Raw genomic sequence first — 20,000 nt, forward strand, 5'->3', positions numbered from 1 at the left:
TCGATCGAGCGTTTTCGAGTTTCCCTATGCGGATGATATTTGATTTGGTGATTTGAAAGGTTTTTTGTGATTTCGTTTCTCATAATTCCTCTCTTCACTCTCTCTATAGTATCATACGCTGCGGCGATCCTCGTCACGTTGAAAGCGATCGTGTAAATTTTTTGCGCGCACCAAGACGCCGACTGGGCTTCGACGGTTTCCCTCTGTTAAGATTTTTAACGTGAGGGCCCGCAAGCCGGAACGCGTCGCGCATTTCACTCGTGCGAGACGTTCACGCTCCTCTCAAGCACCGGGCGTCGATCCGATTTGTGATCACGACGTGTACCGATATTAATACGTTGATACCGCTTCTATTGCGTGTCATCATTTTTATTATTACCCGAAGGGACTCTCGTTACTGAACTTTCATAACATACAATCGGCCCATCGCCGATTTATGATTCGTTCAACGCGCACCGTATGCCTTTGAGATATATAGTATACAGTGCGCGAACGGATATCTCACGATATGTTCAAGATGTCATAGTCGCGACGCCCTAAGGGGAGATCGCGACGCATGACGCGCTGAGCGCGACAACAATCGTTGTTTGCAGCAGCTCCCTGGTTGATCCTGCCAGTAGTTATATGCTTGTCTCAAAGATTAAGCCATGCATGTCTCAGTGCAAGCCGTATTAAGGCGATACCGCGAATGGCTCAATATATCAGTTTTGGTTCCTTAGATCTTACTCAGTTACTTGGATAACTGTGGTAATTCTAGAGCTAATACATGCAATCAGAGCTCTGACCAGTGATGGGATGAGTGCTTTTATTAGATCAAAACCAATCGACGGAGGGCCTCGCGTCCGAAGTCGTTAATTTTGATGAATCTGGATAACTTTTGCCGATCGCATGGTCCAGTACCGGCGACGCATCTTTCAAATGTCTGCCTTATCAACTTTCGATGGTAGTTTCTGCGACTACCATGGTTGTCACGGGTAACGGGGAATCAGGGTTCGATTCCGGAGAGGGAGCCTGAGAAACGGCTACCACATCCAAGGAAGGCAGCAGGCGCGCAAATTACCCACTCCCGGCACGGGGAGGTAGTGACGAAAAATAACGATACGGGACTCTTACGAGGCCTCGTAATCGGAATGAGTACACTTTAAATATTTTAACGAGGAACAATTGGAGGGCAAGTCTGGTGCCAGCAGCCGCGGTAATTCCAGCTCCAATAGCGTATACTAAAATTGTTGCGGTTAAAAAGCTCGTAGTTGCATTTGTGCGCCGCGCTGTCGGTGCATCGCATCCGCGGTGATACTGACACGTCTGCGGAGCATATCGTCGGTGAGCCGGCGGTAAAACGCCGGTTCAATATCAAAATCCTATCGCGGTGCTCTTCAGTGAGTGTCGAGATGGGCCGACAATTTTACTTTGAACAAATTAGAGTGCTCAAAGCGGGCTCAAAATGCCGCTTGAATATTTCGTGCATGGAATAATAGAATATGATCTCGGTTCTATTTTGTTGGTTTTCAGAACTCCGAGGTAATGATTAATAGGGATAACTGGGGGCATTCGTATTGCGACGTTAGAGGTGAAATTCTTGGATCGTCGCAAGACGAACATCAGCGAAAGCATTTGCCAAAGGTGTTTTCATCAATCAAGAACGAAAGTTAGAGGTTCGAAGGCGATTAGATACCGCCCTAGTTCTAACCGTAAATATGTCATCTAGCGATCCGCCGACGTTACTACAATGGCTCGGCGGGCAGCTTCCGGGAAACCAAAGATTTTGGACTCCGGGGGGAGTATGGTTGCAAAGCTGAAACTTAAAGGAATTGACGGAAGGGCACCACCAGGAGTGGAGCCTGCGGCTTAATTTGACTCAACACGGGAAATCTCACCAGGCCCGGACATTGAAAGGATTGACAGATTGATAGCTCTTTCTTGATTCAATGGGTGGTGGTGCATGGCCGTTCCTGGTTGGTGGAGTGATTTGTCTGGTTGATTCCGATAACGAACGAGACTCTGGCCTGCTAAATAGGCGTCGTCATTTAGGTGTGCGCGGCTTCAGGGTCGCGCAACTCACTGGCGGCGTATTAAAATTCTTCTTAGAGGGACCGGCGGCTTCGAGCCGCACGAGATTGAGCAATAACAGGTCTGTGATGCCCTTAGATGTCCTGGGCCGCACGCGCGCTACACTGAAGGAATCAACATGTTCTCCCTGGCCTAGAGGCCCGGGCAACCCGTTGAAACTCCTTCGTGCTGGGGATTGGGGTTTGCAATTATCCCCCATAAACGAGGAATTCCTAGTAAGCGCGAGTCATAAGCTCGCGTTGATTACGTCCCTGCCCTTTGTACACACCGCCCGTCGCTACTACCGATTGAATGATTTAGTGAGGTCTTCGGACCGACACGCGGTGGCTTCGCGGCCGTCGGCGTTGCTGGGAAGTTGACCAAACTTGATCATTTAGAGGAAGTAAAAGTCGTAACAAGGTTTCCGTAGGGGAACCTGCGGAAGGATCATTAACGTGTAACGGTCGCGTGCGCGAGCGTTGTCGCCGACACGCTTCGCTCACAGCCGACTGTTGACGATGATAACTTCAATCACGTGTCAATCACTGATTATTTTCGCGCTCGCGATGTGCTCTCTGTGCTCCGTTGTCGCGTTTGCCGCGCGCGCGCTGACATCTCCCGCCGCAAGTGGGGGGGGTGTCCGGCACGACGTCTCCGGCACGACGCTTCGGCGGGCGCGGTTCGCATGTACGCGACGCGCGTGCGTCTCGCGACGCGCTCATGTCGAGTGCGAAGCGAGTCGAGATCACGACGTACGCGCAATGCGTGCGTCACATAATATTTTGTTACACACAGAGATCGTTCACGTATTTTCTAAATATAAAAACTATTACCCTGAACGGTGGATCACTTGGCTCGCGGGTCGATGAAGAACGCAGTTAACTGCGCGTCATAGTGTGAACTGCAGGACACATTTGAACATCGACATTTCGAACGCACATTGCGGTCCGTGGAGAAATATCCAGGACCACTCCTGTCTGAGGGCCGGCTGCATAAAAGAATACGACGACGCCGTCGCTGTATGCTGACAACACTGTTTGCGCGCCTAAAAAACGTGTAAAACGAGTGACGGTCTTCGGGCCGGGCTCGGGTAAACCCCGCCGGTTTTCCGGGGCCCGCTCGATCCGTTCGAAAATGTAAAATAAGCCGCAACGCGTGGTGCTGTTCGCGTGCAACGCCGTCTCCGCCTCACGCCCGACGTGGGTCACGGAGACGGGCGCGGTACCGGGGCGCTCGTTCGCTGTCACACGCGGATATCTCGTGATTAATTTTAATTAATCTATGCAGAGCTCTCTATGTGAACGGCGTGCGTGGCTGCGCCTTCGGTTCGCGTCCCGTGCGCTGCACGTGTTATTTCGGCCCGACGTGAGCGTGCAAACGAGTAGGCGGACTCGACGTCCGAAGGGCGCTTCGATCGCGGTACGTGCGCGGGTCGACGATACGTCGTTGAGACTTATTGGCGGCGCGCGCACGACGGTGTCGCTGCGCTGACGGATATCGTGTCTGCCTCATACTTTTTATCGTTGGCCTCAGATCAGGGAGGATCACCCGCCGAATTTAAGCATATTAGTAAGCGGAGGAAAAGAAACTAACCAGGATTCCCTCAGTAGCGGCGAGCGAACAGGGATAAGCCCAGCGCCGAATCCCGCGGTCGTCACGGTCGCGGGACATGTGGTGTTAGGGAGGTTCCGCTTTCTCGCGGTCGCCGCTCCCGTCCAAGTTCGTCTTGAACGGGGCCGTTTTCCCATAGAGGGTGCCAGGCCCGTAGCGACGGAGCGAGTCCGCGAGAGGGACTCTCCTCAGAGTCGGGTTGCTTGAGAGTGCAGCCCTAAGTGGGTGGTAAACTCCATCTAAGGCTAAATATAACCGCGAGACCGATAGCGAACAAGTACCGTGAGGGAAAGTTGAAAAGAACTTTGAAGAGAGAGTTCAAGAGTACGTGAAACCGTTCAGGGGTAAACCTGCGAAACTCGAATGAACGAACGGAGAGATTCATCGTCACTCCGGGGCGTACGGCGGCGTGCCGCGATGTGCGCGAGACTCGTGCTCGCGTTCACCGGTCGCCGCCGTTGACGCACCCGGACGGCGTGCACTTCTCTCTTAGTACACATTATGCATCGCGACCCGTTCGTCTGTTCGGCCTAAGCGTTGTCCGGGAGCCGGGCGGCTGCGCGTTCACGCGCACAGCCGTCCGACCGTGACGATCGCCGGCCGGCGGCGGACGGTACTTGTCATGAAACGCGCACGCGTCTCCATCCGGGGACGCGTCCGGCCCGACGCGAGCGAGAGTCGTCGTCGACATCCTGCCCTTGTGCGGATGCTGACGCGACGCCGCTGTCGTCGCAGCCGTGTAGTCTCGGACTGTGCGCGTATCAGTCGGCGATGTTACTGTTTCGGGCACTCGCAGGACCCGTCTTGAAACACGGACCAAGGAGTCTAGCATGTGTGCGAGTCATTGAGTTATGAATTCAAACAGACAAAACTGAAAGGCGCAACGAAAGTGAAGGCGCGCGCTTGTCGCGCGCTCAGGGAGGATGGAGCGTCGGTCGTCAAAAATCGATCTCTCGCACTCCCGAGGCGTCTCGTTTCCAATCAGCGAATGCGGGCGCGCTCTGAGCACAGATGCTGGGACCCGAAAGATGGTGAACTATGCCTGGTCAGGTCGAAGTCAGGGGAAACCCTGATGGAGGACCGTAGCGATTCTGACGTGCAAATCGATCGTCGGAACTGGGTATAGGGGCGAAAGACTAATCGAACCATCTAGTAGCTGGTTCCGTCCGAAGTTTCCCTCAGGATAGCTGGCGTCGACTCGTAACAGTCTCATCCGGTAAAGCGAATGATTAGAGGCATTGGGGCCGAAACGACCTCAACCTATTCTCAAACTTTAAATGGGTGAGAACTCCGGCTTACTCGAACGATGAAGCCGGAGATCTGATGACGGTGCCAAGTGGGCCAATTTTGGTAAGCAGAACTGGCGCTGTGGGATGAACCAAACGTAGTGTTAAGGCGCCTAAAAAACGCTCATGGGACACCATGAAAGGCGTTGGTCGCTCATGACAGCAGGACGGTGGCCATGGAAGTCGGAATCCGCTAAGGAGTGTGCAACGACTCACCTGCCGAAGCGACCAGCCCTGAAAATGGATGGCGCTGAAGCGTTTTGCCTATACACTACCGTTACCGGCAATCGGCGCGTGCGTGTCAAAGCGCACGCGTATTATGCCGTAACGAGTAGGACGTGCGCGGCGGAGTGCGCAGAAGGGTCTGGGCGTGAGCCCGCCTGGAGCCTCCGTCGGTGCAGATCTTGGTGGTAGTAGCAAATACTCCAGCGAGGCCCTGGAGGACTGACGTGGAGAAGGGTTTCGCGTGAACAGTAGTTGCTCGCGAGTCAGTCGATCCTAAGCTCAAGGAGAGATCTTATGTCGATGCGGCGTGTTTATATATATTTTGTGTATATGATAAATAACGCCCTTTGAGCGAAAGGGAATCCGGTTCCTATTCCGGAACCCGGCAGCGGAACCGTTTCAATAATCGTTCTCTCGTTTCTCAAGCGAGTGTTCGACGGGGTAACCCAAAGTGGCCTGAAGACGCCGCCGAGTGGTCCGGGAAGAGTTTTCTTTTCTGCCTGAGCGTTCGAGTTCCATGGAATCCTATAGAAGGGAGATATGGTTCGGAACGCGAAGAGCACCGCATTTGCGGCGGTGTCCGGATACTCTCTGCGGACCTTGAAAATTCAGGTGAGGGATGTACGTGGAGATGTCGCGCCGGCTCGTACCCATATCCGCAGCAGGTCTCCAAGGTGAAGAGCCTCTAGTCGATAGAATAATGTAGGTAAGGGAAGTCGGCAAATTGGATCCGTAACTTCGGAATAAGGATTGGCTCTGAGGACCGGGGCGTGTCGGGTTTGGACGGGAAGCGGATGCGGCCGGTGCCGGGCCTGGTCGATGCTCGCGCGTGTCTCCATCGCAAGGTGGTCTCGCGCGTCGTGCTGAATCCGGACCCGCGTTCCGGCCTTTCGCGGATCTTCCTAGCCGTAAGTCCGCGTCGGTTTCGTCTCGTGCGCGATCGGCGCGGTACTGTACGACCGCCGTTCAACGGTCAGCTCAGAACTGGCACGGACAAGGGGAATCCGACTGTCTAATTAAAACAAAGCATTGCGATGGCCCTCGCGGGTGTTGACGCAATGTGATTTCTGCCCAGTGCTCTGAATGTCAACGTGAAGAAATTCAAGCAAGCGCGGGTAAACGGCGGGAGTAACTATGACTCTCTTAACTGCAACACGCTAATGCTCCCGGAGCAGGGCCCTAACGGGCTGGAGAGTCCGAGTTGCTCCACTGGGGGTGTACGGCCCGTTCATGGGTTTGCTGGCAAAATACTGTGGACGGGGGATCATAGACTGAGTCTCTTTGAGGCGATGACGTGCGTGCACTACCCTTTGCAATGGGGAAGAGCTAATGCGCTGCGCGTAAAGTGCAGTTGCATTAGTGAAGCCCAACTCCTACCCACGACCTGCACGCGGTGCCGCCGCTCTTAACTAACGTTGGATAGAAATATCCATTTTGGGGGGAGGGGGAACGCCAAAACATCCTTTCAGCCATCAACTGCCAGAGTGCTGAACCTCGCCGCGTTCCCTGGCTTTCAAGCGAGGAGCATGCTCTACTGCTAGGTCAACAGGCTTGCCTGGAGGCTGGGCGGGGAGCGTGCATTATCACCTGTACGATCCACACCACATAGCGGGTGATGCATTGGGGGTGAGCCCCCAATGAGCTCCGATGGGGTGCCCGTTTACGGGTGCTCAAGTACAGCGGCCCTTCGGGAGGAGCCTAGCGAAAGCCGCGTACGAATCGGCTGTGAAGGGTTAGCAGCCCCCACGGCCGACAATCTAAGAGAAAGCTTTGTCAAATTATGTGGGCCGTACCACGGCAGTGGATTTGACCTCTGACCTCCCGCAGGAGTCAGAGAGCATCTCGATTATAAACCCGGACGCTGAATCTGGTCGATCGCCGAGCGGTGGTCATCTCCAGTTCACGTGTCCGATTTGTACACGACCATTTAATACTGCTATCGGGCTGGGCGTCCATAAACGAAGGGCCCACCCGGTGCATTCGAACGCCGAAGCCGCCCCTACAGATAGGGTAAAGAGGAGGTGGAGCGATGAAGAGTTGACGATGTTGGCGCGTACTGAAGCGGGATTAATTGTGGAGACCGGGAAGTGCACCAATATTACCCTGGCGGCTCGTCTCTCAGGTTCCGGAAGGACTGTGGAGGCGATTAAGGGCCAAAGGCGCTCCGCTGCGTACAAAAGCAAAGTGCTCGAGTACGTAGAGGAGATGCGGATTGCGGCCACCGTCAGGGAGGTGGAGCTGTCCCGCGAAGCAACGACGCCCGTGGAAGACCAGCCGACAACCGACTCTAGAGTGCAAACCACTGACCTTGATGACCCCTTCGCCGAACTGACTTCGGATAGGCCAGACGCGTCGGAACTGCTTGCCAAACTACTCTGCGAGAGGGAGGCGGCACGGAAGATGCGGATGAGCCTGGAGTCACGAGGTAGGGGGCGGCGGAAGAAAACCCACAAGTCCGGAAACGCCACCGGCTTGAAGATGACTTCGCGAAAGCGGAGGCGCGAAGAGTACGCTAAGATTCAGGAGATATTCAAAAAATCACGAAGACGTGCTGCAGCTGAGGTAATAGATGGTGCAACCAGGGGCGTGAAGCACTCTCTTGGGGATATGGTGTCATATTGGCAGCCTATACTTGAGGCAGTGTCGACCGCTGCTGGGCCCACACCGGAAGCTCTGAAGGCCGTACGGCTGAAAGAGCGGCACGGAGGCACGCGCGACTATTCCCAGCTCTGGGCCCCATTTTCTGCTCAAGAGATCAGAAAGGCCCGTATCGATCTTCGAACTGCGCCAGGTCCTGACGGCATTACGCCTGACGACTGGCGTAGTATACCCCTGCAATCCAAGGCGGACCTCTTCAACGAATGGATGAGGATAGGCGAAATCCCAGAACTACTGCGACAAAGCAGAACTATCTTCGTGCCAAAGAAAGAGGAGCCTGCGGGCCCCGGCGACTACCGGCCAATTTCGATTGCGTCGATACCGCTGAGGCATATGCATAGTCTCTTGGCTCGGAGAATTTTGAATTGTTGCCCCCCGGACTATCGTCAGCGAGGATTCGTCCACGCCGACGGCTGCCTAGAGAACACAGCGGTGTTGGATACGGTTCTGGGGGATAGCAGGAGCAAGTTGCGGGAATGTCATGTGGCTGTGCTAGATTTCTCCAAGGCCTTTGACACAGTGTCGCATGAGGCGCTTGTCAAGCTACTTGTGGAGAGAGGCCTACCCATGGCTTTCTGTGACTACGTTGCTCGCCTTTACCGAACAGCCCTCACTACGTTGGCGACTTCGGAGGGGACGAGTGACCCTGTGAAAGTGGGGAAGGGAGTTCGGCAGGGGGACCCGCTGTCTCCGATCCTGTTCAACATGGCGATGGACATTATACTGGCTTCCTTGCCTCCAGGGGTAGGGTACCGTCTAGGAACGGAGATCATCTCCGCCCTAGCGTACGCCGATGACCTCGTGCTAATCGCGAGCACAAAGGCGGGACTCCAGGAGTCCATCGATGTGGTGCACAGGGTTGGAATGATGATGGGCCTCCATCTGAACCGTTCGAAAAGCGCCGTGCTTTCGTTAGTGCCAGATGGACACACTAAGAAGATCCATTACATCGCCGAAAACACCTTTAAGGTGGGCGCGAAGTGGATCAGGCAAGCCACTTGTGTGGAAAGATGGCGCTATCTCGGAGTCGACTTCACTCCGGCTGGATCAGTGATGTTAGAGCAAGACATAAAAAAGGCATTAAAGAACATAACAAAGGCCCCACTTAAGCCGCAACAGCGACTAGAAATCCTTAGAGGGCACCTGTTGCCCCGATTCCTACAAGGTCTCGTACTTGGGAAGGTGACGGACGACAGGCTAAGGATGCTCGACATCGAAATCCGGAAGGCGATTCGGTCATGGCTAAGGCTCCCATTGGATACAGCTGTCGGATATTACCACGCGTCTGTTAATGACGGCGGTCTAGGCGTGCCCTCCTTTCGTTCGGCGATTCCTGATCTCATCGTACGTAGGTACGGTAGGTTGGGGGCGTCGGATTGGGGGGCTGCCGCAGCCGCCGCTAAATCCAAAAGGATTATTAACAAGATGCGGTGGGCAAAGAAGATGTTATCCAAGTTGTCAACGGTTTGCCCGAAAACAGGCCAAAGGTCTATCTCCCTGTACTGGAAAGAAAAACTGCATGGATCAGTAGACGGCTATGAATTACGGGAGTCGTCGCGGGTTAAGGGATCCACCCGCTGGATTCGTGCGAAATGCCACCAAATAACCGGCCGCGATTATGTGGACTTTGTTAAGTGCCACATAAATGCATTACCGTCCCGAATTAGAACCACTAGGGGACGCAGATCAGAGATTTCGGAGCCTGAGTCGAACTGCCGTGCAGGCTGCATGGTCAGGGAGACGACGGCTCATATAATACAAAAGTGTTTCAGAACACATGGCGGCCGGATAGAAAGACACAACAGGGTAGTGAAGATACTCGCCTCGGCGTTATCGGAGCAAGGGTGGACCGTTGAACTGGAACCCCACGTCCAGACTGGTGATAAAGGACTTAGGAAGCCGGACATCATTTGCAAAAGGGATGGTGAGGGAGTTATCGTTGACGCACAGGTAGTCTCCGGCCAGCGCCCGCTCGATCAAGCCCATCGTGAGAAGCGTAATAAATACGCCGAACACGGTGACTTGATCGAGAGGGTACGCAGCCGTTTGGGACTGCACGGAGCAGCGAAGATCAGCGTTACCTCTTGCACCATATCCTGGCGCGGTGTATGGAGCAGAGCATCCTATATGGATCTTAAGAAACTGCTGCGGCTGAAGGAGTTGTTCTTCGATAGCGTTTCGATTGTTGCGTTGAGAGGGTCGTGTATGAATTGGACGCGGTTCAATCAGATGACCGAGAACCGCTTGAGCGATCGGCCAGAGTCAGGGCCCGGGCTCCTGCGGTAAGGGTTGACGCCGGACCCGCCGGTTCTTCCCGCCAGTTCCTACCCTGGGTTGCAAGACTCAGGAGACTGGTCCCCAGTAGAAACATCGAACCGGACCACGGCGAAATTTTCGCAACGTCAGTGGGGGGGGACAGTGGTGTCCTCGGGGATCCATAATGATTACAAGTAATCCTTTTGTGAAAACTTAATGATCAAAATGGATTGGTCACGAAACACCGACGAAGCGGGAGGAAATAGCCAAATGCCTCGTCATCTAATTAGTGACGCGCATGAATGGATTAACGAGATTCCCGCTGTCCCTATCTACTGTGTCACGTTGGATATATCTGGGGCTTTCGACAACGCGTGGTGGCCAATGGTACTGCTTAAGTACAAGCAGGGAGGCTGCCCACCCAACATCTACCGTTGTCTGAGTTCCTACTTCGTCAACCGACGAGTAGGTATGTTCGTTGGAGCCGATGCAGTGTGGAAAACCTCTACTATGGGGTGTCCACAGGGCTCAGTGCTCGGCCCGACTTTATGGAACGTGTTGTTGAACGACCTTTTGGAAACGAGCATGCCAACAGGGGTGGGAATGGTAGCGTATGCGGATGACGTGACGCTCCTCATAGAGGCGAACTCCAGAGCGGATATCGAGGCCAATGCCCGGGCGGCGCTTGAGAAAATCACAGACTGGGGGGTCAGAAACCGGCTGAGTTTTTCTCCCAGGAAAACAAAGTCTATAACTTTAAAGGGAACTCTCAGGCGACCTCCGGTCATCAGAATGAACGGGCAATCTGTCACAGCGGTCGATAATGTAAAAATACTGGGCATCACAATTGATGGTAAGGGATCATTTGCAGAGCACGCCTTGGATATCGGGGAGCGAGCCGCGAAGTGTTTCGGCAAAATGGCTAGGGTATCTTCAACCTCTTGGGGCATACGATACAAGGCACTTAAGCTCTTGTATAGAGGGACATTCGTAGCAACCTTGACTTACGCGGCAAGCACCTGGTATCACAGGGCATTTTTGCATGTGGTGTCGAGTCGGTTGCTCAGGACTCAACGAACGTCGTTGGTGCTGCTCACCAAGGCGTACCGCTCCACGAGCACGGCCGCACTGCCAGTTTTAGCAGGGGTACTTCCGGCAGACCTGGAAGTTTATCGTGCGGGCAAGATCGAGGCGACCAGGGGCGATAGGGTTAAAAAGGAGCTCGCGTCATTAAAGAAGGACATCCACTCCGAAGTGGTGAACATGTGGCAGGAGCGCTGGGAACGCGAGGAGAGAGGTGGCGAACTCAGACGCTTCTTCCCATGTGTCGGGGAAAGACTCCTGGCGTCGTGGGTGCATCCCGACCATTACACGTCGCAGCTGTTGACGGGGCATGGGCAGTTCAACAGCAAGCTTAGGGACCTGGGGCTAAAAGGGGACGGCACATGTCCATGTGGCGCGACGGACGAGAACCGCGACCACGTGCTGTGGGATTGCAGCTTGTACGAGGAAGCAAGAGGCGAAATGCTGGACCATCTAACGAGGACAAGACCAGGACCAGTTTATTACGGAGACTTGGTATCCTCTGAGGAGAATTTCTCCAGGCTGATGAGATATGCCGCAAGTTGGTACCGTGTCAGGAGAGTGATGGAGGGGTAAACCAAGACGGTGACGAAGACAGAGAAAGGAAGACCAAGAGAAGAAGAGGAGATTAGGAAGAAGGAGAGCCCGGCGACGAAGAAGCCGTATCTGTGGTCGGCCGCCCCCAGAAAGGGGGAGAGGGCCATCTAGGGACGCATATTAAAAAAGAGAACTTGTAGGGAGTCAAGAAAATGTGCCGGACCTCAAATCCGGTACATCTCCCGCTGTTTCGGTCGGTACCTAGGTCTTGATGACCGAAAGGTCGGTAAGACCATGGGAAGGAGGTGGGTTATGTCCCTATCTACTATCTAGCGAAACCACAGCCAAGGGAACGGGCTTGGGAGAATCAGCGGGGAAAGAAGACCCTGTTGAGCTTGACTCTAGTCTGGCATTGTAAGGAGACATGAGAGGTGTAGCATAAGTGGGAGATCGTTCGCGGTCGTCGCTGAAAAACCACTACTTTCATTGTTTCATTACTTACTCGGTTGGGCGGAAGCGGTGCGCGGTCGATAATATCGGCGGGCGTACGGTGTTTCGTTCCAAGCGTGCAGAGTGGCGACGTGGCGGCAACGCTCGTCGCCGTACAACTCCCGCGTGATCCGGTTCGAGGACACTGCCAGGCGGGGAGTTTGACTGGGGCGGTACATCTGTCAAAGAATAACGCAGGTGTCCTAAGGCCAGCTCAGCGAGGACAGAAACCTCGCGTGGAGCAAAAGGGCAAAAGCTGGCTTGATCCAGATGTTCAGTACGCATAGGGACTGCGAAAGCACGGCCTATCGATCCTTTAGTATAAAGAGTTTTTAGCAAGAGGTGCCAGAAAAGTTACCACAGGGATAACTGGCTTGTGGCGGCCAAGCGTTCATAGCGACGTTGCTTTTTGATCCTTCGATGTCGGCTCTTCCTATCATTGCGAAGCAAAATTCGCCAAGCGTTGGATTGTTCACCCATCAAAAGGGAACGTGAGCTGGGTTTAGACCGTCGTGAGACAGGTTAGTTTTACCCTCCTGATGGCGTGTCGTTGCGATAGTAATACTGCTCAGTACGAGAGGAACCGCAGTTTCGGACATTTGGTTCATGCACTCGGCCGAGCGGCCGGTGGTGCGAAGCTACCATCCGCGGGATTATGCCTGAACGCCTCTAAGGCCGAAGCCAGCCTAGCCGAATCCGGCAAGGATATACTCACTGTGGAGCCCCGAGTGTCGGGAGGCTCTAAACAATGTGACTTTACTAGTCGCGTTTTATTCGTAAGACGCGACGTCGAAGCCCATTTGGAACGCGACGAACGGTGCGAGCGGTATTAACACGTGCACCACGGCGTCGAAGTTTCGAATTTACCTCAGTTCGATGTCGGGGCTCGGAATAGTCTGTAGACGACTTACGTTCCTGGCGGGGTGTTGTGCTCGGTAGAGCAGCGTCGTGCTGCGATCTGTTGAGACTCAGCCCTACGCCAGGTGATTCGTCCGAGGACGCATCGTCGCCGAGAAGCAGAGTTGTGTGTGTGTGTGTGTGCAAACAAACAACAGGCCGCCAACATATAATTATTATAATAACATAATAATATAAATAATATTATCATGATATTTCGTCGTGACGGACGCGTCACGCGATTTCTCATGATTATAAAATTTTACAATATATTATTATTTATTATAGTTGAAAGACGTGGTTGATGTTGTACACGGCGACTACTCTAATGATAACGAGTACGATCATTTTCAGGTTATTATGTCGAGTCGAGTGTTGTGATAAGTGTACATCGCCGTCGGCGGCGGCGGCGGCTCCGGTGGTGTTGGGCGCGCTGCGCAAATTCCAAAAGCGAGTACGATCGGCCCCAATAGCGGGTACGGTCGATTCCTCAATAGCGAGTACCGCCTAGCGCGAGGAGCGCGGCGCTCCCTGCCGGTCTCCCCGGACGGATATCTCACTTACTTGTTTTCTCCAATAACGAGTACCGCCGAGCGCGAGGAGCGCGGCGCTCCCTGCCGGTCTCCATCTTTTCTCTTGTTCCTTGTACACCAGAACATTATAGTTTTTGACCAATATTCGTGTCCCCTAATAATTGCATGTTCTGTCCGTTTTTTTTTTTAAATTAAATAAAATAAATTATTAATTATTAATTTATCATAAAAATACCTACGAGAAAAAGTGTAGGTGATAAAATTATCTATAAAAAATGTACCGATACTTTTTTTCCTACGAGCCACCGTTTCTGAGATAATAACTATTCAAAAACTTATAAAAACGCGCTAAGTACACTACTACCTCATAGGTGGCGTGGAAACTCACTTTTTGAATCTAACACTAAGTATTGATACATTTTTAATGGATAATTTTACGATCTACAATTTTTGTCCGAGATACTTTTATGATAAAACTTACCTACCGTTTTGCTGAAAATCGCGAAAAACGAATGTGATTAAGTAAGTAAGTAAGTACGTAAGTAAGTAAGTAAGCAACTAAGTAAGTAAGTAAATAGGTAAGTAAGTAAGTAAGTAAGAAAGAATTACGTTTAAAGATATTTATTTCTCATTAAAAACATAATATTGTCACTTACATGAGAACATAAAAATATGATGTAATAATTTATCCGCCGTTCTTTAGATGTTCAGTACATACATGTTACACATTATAGTACTTATTCTTCTTCACAAAATTTAAGATTACACACTTTTACAGGGCACTGTCACATAACAAACAATTTCAGACATGTGTTTTATAAAAACTTTGAAACAATATAGTCTGATAGGTCACGTTTAAATGTTTTTAGTGACCTAATCTTTTTGAGAGATGAAGGTAGACTATTAAAAAGTTGTGCGCCCTCGTAAATAAACATACGCTTGCCGTAATTTGTTCTTGTCTTAGGTAGTATCAAGTAGCTGGCTCGTCTCGCGCTGCGTTTAGACGCATGTTTAGTTTGGGTGAGTAAGATTGATGTATGATAAGAATTTTGATTTGATTTGAAATATATTTTTTTTTGGAGGTTTTTTATTTGGTTTCGGAGGGAAAATGAAATGTACGTGTCGCGCGTTTATTACTGATCATTATCGTACTCGTTATTAATAAAGTAAAAAAAAAAAAAAAAAAAAAAACGATTTTTTCTTCGAAGCCGCAATGCATATTCAATATTATGTTATTAATAAATAGTAAAATCAAATCAAAATCACTTTATTCACATATCAGAGAGTTTACACGTTCATATCGTTCGCGTGCACCACACATACGGCAGTCGGCGTCGAGAGTCGAGTCCGTAGCGAACGGTTCGCGACGCCGAATTCAACGCCGCTCAAGTTTTTTCTTGTAAAAAGAGTGAAAAACGCACGCGACAAAAATACAAAAACGCACAACACCAACCACCACCCCCAGCCACAACAACTGCTGCTGTTTTATTATTCTCGTCGTCGTCATCGTCATTCATATTTTATTTAATATATATTTATATTTGAGTAAGTTTGTGAATGCGCGCGATGATAACGACGATGATATAATAACAATACGGTTGTTGGTACTCTCGGGGCAGAGCTGGTGTGTCTGTGTCTGTGTTTGTGTCGCGCGTTGTTTTATATGTTCTTTTTTTACAATATAAAAAATGAGACAGACTCACCGCGCTGTGTCGATCGAGCGTTTTCGAGTTTCCCTATGCGGATGATATTTGATTTGGTGATTTGAAAGGTTTTTTGTGATTTCGTTTCTCATAATTCCTCTCTTCACTCTCTCTATAGTATCATACGCTGCGGCGATCCTCGTCACGTTGAAAGCGATCGTGTAAATTTTTTGCGCGCACCAAGACGCCGACTGGGCTTCGACGGTTTCCCTCTGTTAAGATTTTTAACGTGAGGGCCCGCAAGCCGGAACGCGTCGCGCATTTCACTCGTGCGAGACGTTCACGCTCCTCTCAAGCACCGGGCGTCGATCCGATTTGTGATCACGACGTGTACCGATATTAATACGTTGATACCGCTTCTATTGCGTGTCATCATTTTTATTATTACCCGAAGGGACTCTCGTTACTGAACTTTCATAACATACAATCGGCCCATCGCCGATTTATGATTCGTTCAACGCGCACCGTATGCCTTTGAGATATATAGTATACAGTGCGCGAACGGATATCTCACGATATGTTCAAGATGTCATAGTCGCGACGCCCTAAGGGGAGATCGCGACGCATGACGCGCTGAGCGCCACAACAATCGTTGTTTGCAGCAGCTCCCTGGTTGATCCTGCCAGTAGTTATATGCTTGTCTCAAAGATTAAGCCATGCATGTCTCAGTGCAAGCCGTATTAAGGCGATACCGCGAATGGCTCAATATATCAGTTTTGGTTCCTTAGATCTTACTCAGTTACTTGGATAACTGTGGTAATTCTAGAGCTAATACATGCAATCAGAGCTCTGACCAGTGATGGGATGAGTGCTTTTATTAGATCAAAACCAATCGACGGAGGGCCTCGCGTCCGAAGTCGTTAATTTTGATGAATCTGGATAACTTTTGCCGATCGCATGGTCCAGTACCGGCGACGCATCTTTCAAATGTCTGCCTTATCAACTTTCGATGGTAGTTTCTGCGACTACCATGGTTGTCACGGGTAACGGGGAATCAGGGTTCGATTCCGGAGAGGGAGCCTGAGAAACGGCTACCACATCCAAGGAAGGCAGCAGGCGCGCAAATTACCCACTCCCGGCACGGGGAGGTAGTGACGAAAAATAACGATACGGGACTCTTACGAGGCCTCGTAATCGGAATGAGTACACTTTAAATATTTTAACGAGGAACAATTGGAGGGCAAGTCTGGTGCCAGCAGCCGCGGTAATTCCAGCTCCAATAGCGTATACTAAAATTGTTGCGGTTAAAAAGCTCGTAGTTGCATTTGTGCGCCGCGCTGTCGGTGCATCGCATCCGCGGTGATACTGACACGTCTGCGGAGCATATCGTCGGTGAGCCGGCGGTAAAACGCCGGTTCAATATCAAAATCCTATCGCGGTGCTCTTCAGTGAGTGTCGAGATGGGCCGACAATTTTACTTTGAACAAATTAGAGTGCTCAAAGCGGGCTCAAAATGCCGCTTGAATATTTCGTGCATGGAATAATAGAATATGATCTCGGTTCTATTTTGTTGGTTTTCAGAACTCCGAGGTAATGATTAATAGGGATAACTGGGGGCATTCGTATTGCGACGTTAGAGGTGAAATTCTTGGATCGTCGCAAGACGAACATCAGCGAAAGCATTTGCCAAAGGTGTTTTCATCAATCAAGAACGAAAGTTAGAGGTTCGAAGGCGATTAGATACCGCCCTAGTTCTAACCGTAAATATGTCATCTAGCGATCCGCCGACGTTACTACAATGGCTCGGCGGGCAGCTTCCGGGAAACCAAAGATTTTGGACTCCGGGGGGAGTATGGTTGCAAAGCTGAAACTTAAAGGAATTGACGGAAGGGCACCACCAGGAGTGGAGCCTGCGGCTTAATTTGACTCAACACGGGAAATCTCACCAGGCCCGGACACCGGAAGGATTGACAGATTAACAGCTCTTTCTTGATTCGGTGGGTGGTGGTGCATGGCCGTTCTTAGTTGGTGGAGCGATTTGTCTGGTTAATTCCGGTAACGAACGAGACTCTAGCCTGCTAAATAGGCGTCGTCATTTAGGTGTGCGCGGCTTCAGGGTCGCGCAACTCACTGGCGGCGTATTAAAATTCTTCTTAGAGGGACCGGCGGCTTCGAGCCGCACGAGATTGAGCAATAACAGGTCTGTGATGCCCTTAGATGTCCTGGGCCGCACGCGCGCTACACTGAAGGAATCAACATGTTCTCCCTGGCCTAGAGGCCCGGGCAACCCGTTGAAACTCCTTCGTGCTGGGGATTGGGGTTTGCAATTATCCCCCATAAACGAGGAATTCCTAGTAAGCGCGAGTCATAAGCTCGCGTTGATTACGTCCCTGCCCTTTGTACACACCGCCCGTCGCTACTACCGATTGAATGATTTAGTGAGGTCTTCGGACCGACACGCGGTGGCTTCGCGGCCGTCGGCGTTGCTGGGAAGTTGACCAAACTTGATCATTTAGAGGAAGTAAAAGTCGTAACAAGGTTTCCGTAGGGGAACCTGCGGAAGGATCATTAACGTGTAACGGTCGCGTGCGCGAGCGTTGTCGCCGACACGCTTCGCTCACAGCCGACTGTTGACGATGATAACTTCAATCACGTGTCAATCACTGATTATTTTCGCGCTCGCGATGTGCTCTCTGTGCTCCGTTGTCGCGTTTGCCGCGCGCGCGCTGACATCTCCCGCCGCAAGTGGGGGGGGTGTCCGGCACGACGTCTCCGGCACGACGCTTCGGCGGGCGCGGTTCGCATGTACGCGACGCGCGTGCGTCTCGCGACGCGCTCATGTCGAGTGCGAAGCGAGTCGAGATCACGACGTACGCGCAATGCGTGCGTCACATAATATTTTGTTACACACAGAGATCGTTCACGTATTTTCTAAATATAAAAACTATTACCCTGAACGGTGGATCACTTGGCTCGCGGGTCGATGAAGAACGCAGTTAACTGCGCGTCATAGTGTGAACTGCAGGACACATTTGAACATCGACATTTCGAACGCACATTGCGGTCCGTGGAGAAATATCCAGGACCACTCCTGTCTGAGGGCCGGCTGCATAAAAGAATACGACGACGCCGTCGCTGTATGCTGACAACACTGTTTGCGCGCCTAAAAAACGTGTAAAACGAGTGACGGTCTTCGGGCCGGGCTCGGGTAAACCCCGCCGGTTTTCCGGGGCCCGCTCGATCCGTTCGAAAATGTAAAATAAGCCGCAACGCGTGGTGCTGTTCGCGTGCAACGCCGTCTCCGCCTCACGCCCGACGTGGGTCACGGAGACGGGCGCGGTACCGGGGCGCGCTCGTTCGCTGTCACACGCGGATATCTCGTGATTAATTTTAATTAATCTATGCAGAGCTCTCTATGTGAACGGCGTGCGTGGCTGCGCCTTCGGTTCGCGTCCCGTGCGCTGCACGTGTTATTTCGGCCCGACGTGAGCGTGCAAACGAGTAGGCGGACTCGACGTCCGAAGGGCGCTTCGATCGCGGTACGTGCGCGGGTCGACGATACGTCGTTGAGACTTATTGGCGGCGCGCGCACGACGGTGTCGCTGCGCTGACGGATATCGTGTCTGCCTCATACTTTTTATCGTTGGCCTCAGATCAGGGAGGATCACCCGCCGAATTTAAGCATATTAGTAAGCGGAGGAAAAGAAACTAACCAGGATTCCCTCAGTAGCGGCGAGCGAACAGGGATAAGCCCAGCGCCGAATCCCGCGGTCGTCACGGTCGCGGGACATGTGGTGTTAGGGAGGTTCCGCTTTCTCGCGGTCGCCGCTCCCGTCCAAGTTCGTCTTGAACGGGGCCGTTTTCCCATAGAGGGTGCCAGGCCCGTAGCGACGGAGCGAGTCCGCGAGAGGGACTCTCCTCAGAGTCGGGTTGCTTGAGAGTGCAGCCCTAAGTGGGTGGTAAACTCCATCTAAGGCTAAATATAACCGCGAGACCGATAGCGAACAAGTACCGTGAGGGAAAGTTGAAAAGAACTTTGAAGAGAGAGTTCAAGAGTACGTGAAACCGTTCAGGGGTAAACCTGCGAAACTCGAATGAACGAACGGAGAGATTCATCGTCACTCCGGGGCGTACGGCGGCGTGCCGCGATGTGCGCGAGACTCGTGCTCGCGTTCACCGGTCGCCGCCGTTGACGCACCCGGACGGCGTGCACTTCTCTCTTAGTACACATTATGCATCGCGACCCGTTCGTCTGTTCGGCCTAAGCGTTGTCCGGGAGCCGGGCGGCTGCGCGTTCACGCGCACAGCCGTCCGACCGTGACGATCGCCGGCCGGCGGCGGACGGTACTTGTCATGAAACGCGCACGCGTCTCCATCCGGGGACGCGTCCGGCCCGACGCGAGCGAGAGTCGTCGTCGACATCCTGCCCTTGTGCGGATGCTGACGCGACGCCGCTGTCGTCGCAGCCGTGTAGTCTCGGACTGTGCGCGTATCAGTCGGCGATGTTACTGTTTCGGGCACTCGCAGGACCCGTCTTGAAACACGGACCAAGGAGTCTAGCATGTGTGCGAGTCATTGAGTTATGAATTCAAACAGACAAAACTGAAAGGCGCAACGAAAGTGAAGGCGCGCGCTTGTCGCGCGCTCAGGGAGGATGGAGCGTCGGTCGTCAAAAATCGATCTCTCGCACTCCCGAGGCGTCTCGTTTCCAATCAGCGAATGCGGGCGCGCTC

The 20,000-nt window shown here is 52.2% G+C and overlaps 4 non-coding genes and 2 pseudogenes across 4 annotated transcripts; all 6 read left to right on the plus strand.

The window, feature by feature from the left end:
• The first annotated feature begins 597 nt into the window (after window positions 1–597).
• Window positions 598–2,502, plus strand: LOC126977677 (small subunit ribosomal RNA). The gene has a single exon (XR_007732351.1). It is a non-coding gene; the product is annotated as a small subunit ribosomal RNA (ribosomal RNA).
• Window positions 2,503–2,879: 377 nt separating this feature from the next.
• LOC126977723 (5.8S ribosomal RNA) lies at window positions 2,880–3,036 on the plus strand. Its single transcript, XR_007732393.1, has one exon. It is a non-coding gene; the product is annotated as a 5.8S ribosomal RNA (ribosomal RNA).
• Window positions 3,037–3,573: 537 nt separating this feature from the next.
• Window positions 3,574–13,186, plus strand: LOC126977766 (large subunit ribosomal RNA; annotated as a pseudogene).
• A 2,747-nt stretch (window positions 13,187–15,933) lies between these two features.
• LOC126977613 (small subunit ribosomal RNA) lies at window positions 15,934–17,838 on the plus strand. The gene has a single exon (XR_007732287.1). It is a non-coding gene; the product is annotated as a small subunit ribosomal RNA (ribosomal RNA).
• A 377-nt stretch (window positions 17,839–18,215) lies between these two features.
• Window positions 18,216–18,372, plus strand: LOC126977735 (5.8S ribosomal RNA). Its single transcript, XR_007732402.1, has one exon. It is a non-coding gene; the product is annotated as a 5.8S ribosomal RNA (ribosomal RNA).
• Window positions 18,373–18,911: 539 nt separating this feature from the next.
• The window catches only part of LOC126977738 (large subunit ribosomal RNA), a 4,377-nt pseudogene continuing 3,288 nt past the window's right edge, over window positions 18,912–20,000 (plus strand).

Source organism: Leptidea sinapis, chromosome 45 (genome assembly GCF_905404315.1).
Source record: "Leptidea sinapis chromosome 45, ilLepSina1.1, whole genome shotgun sequence".
Taxonomy (NCBI): Eukaryota; Metazoa; Arthropoda; class Insecta; order Lepidoptera; family Pieridae; genus Leptidea; species Leptidea sinapis.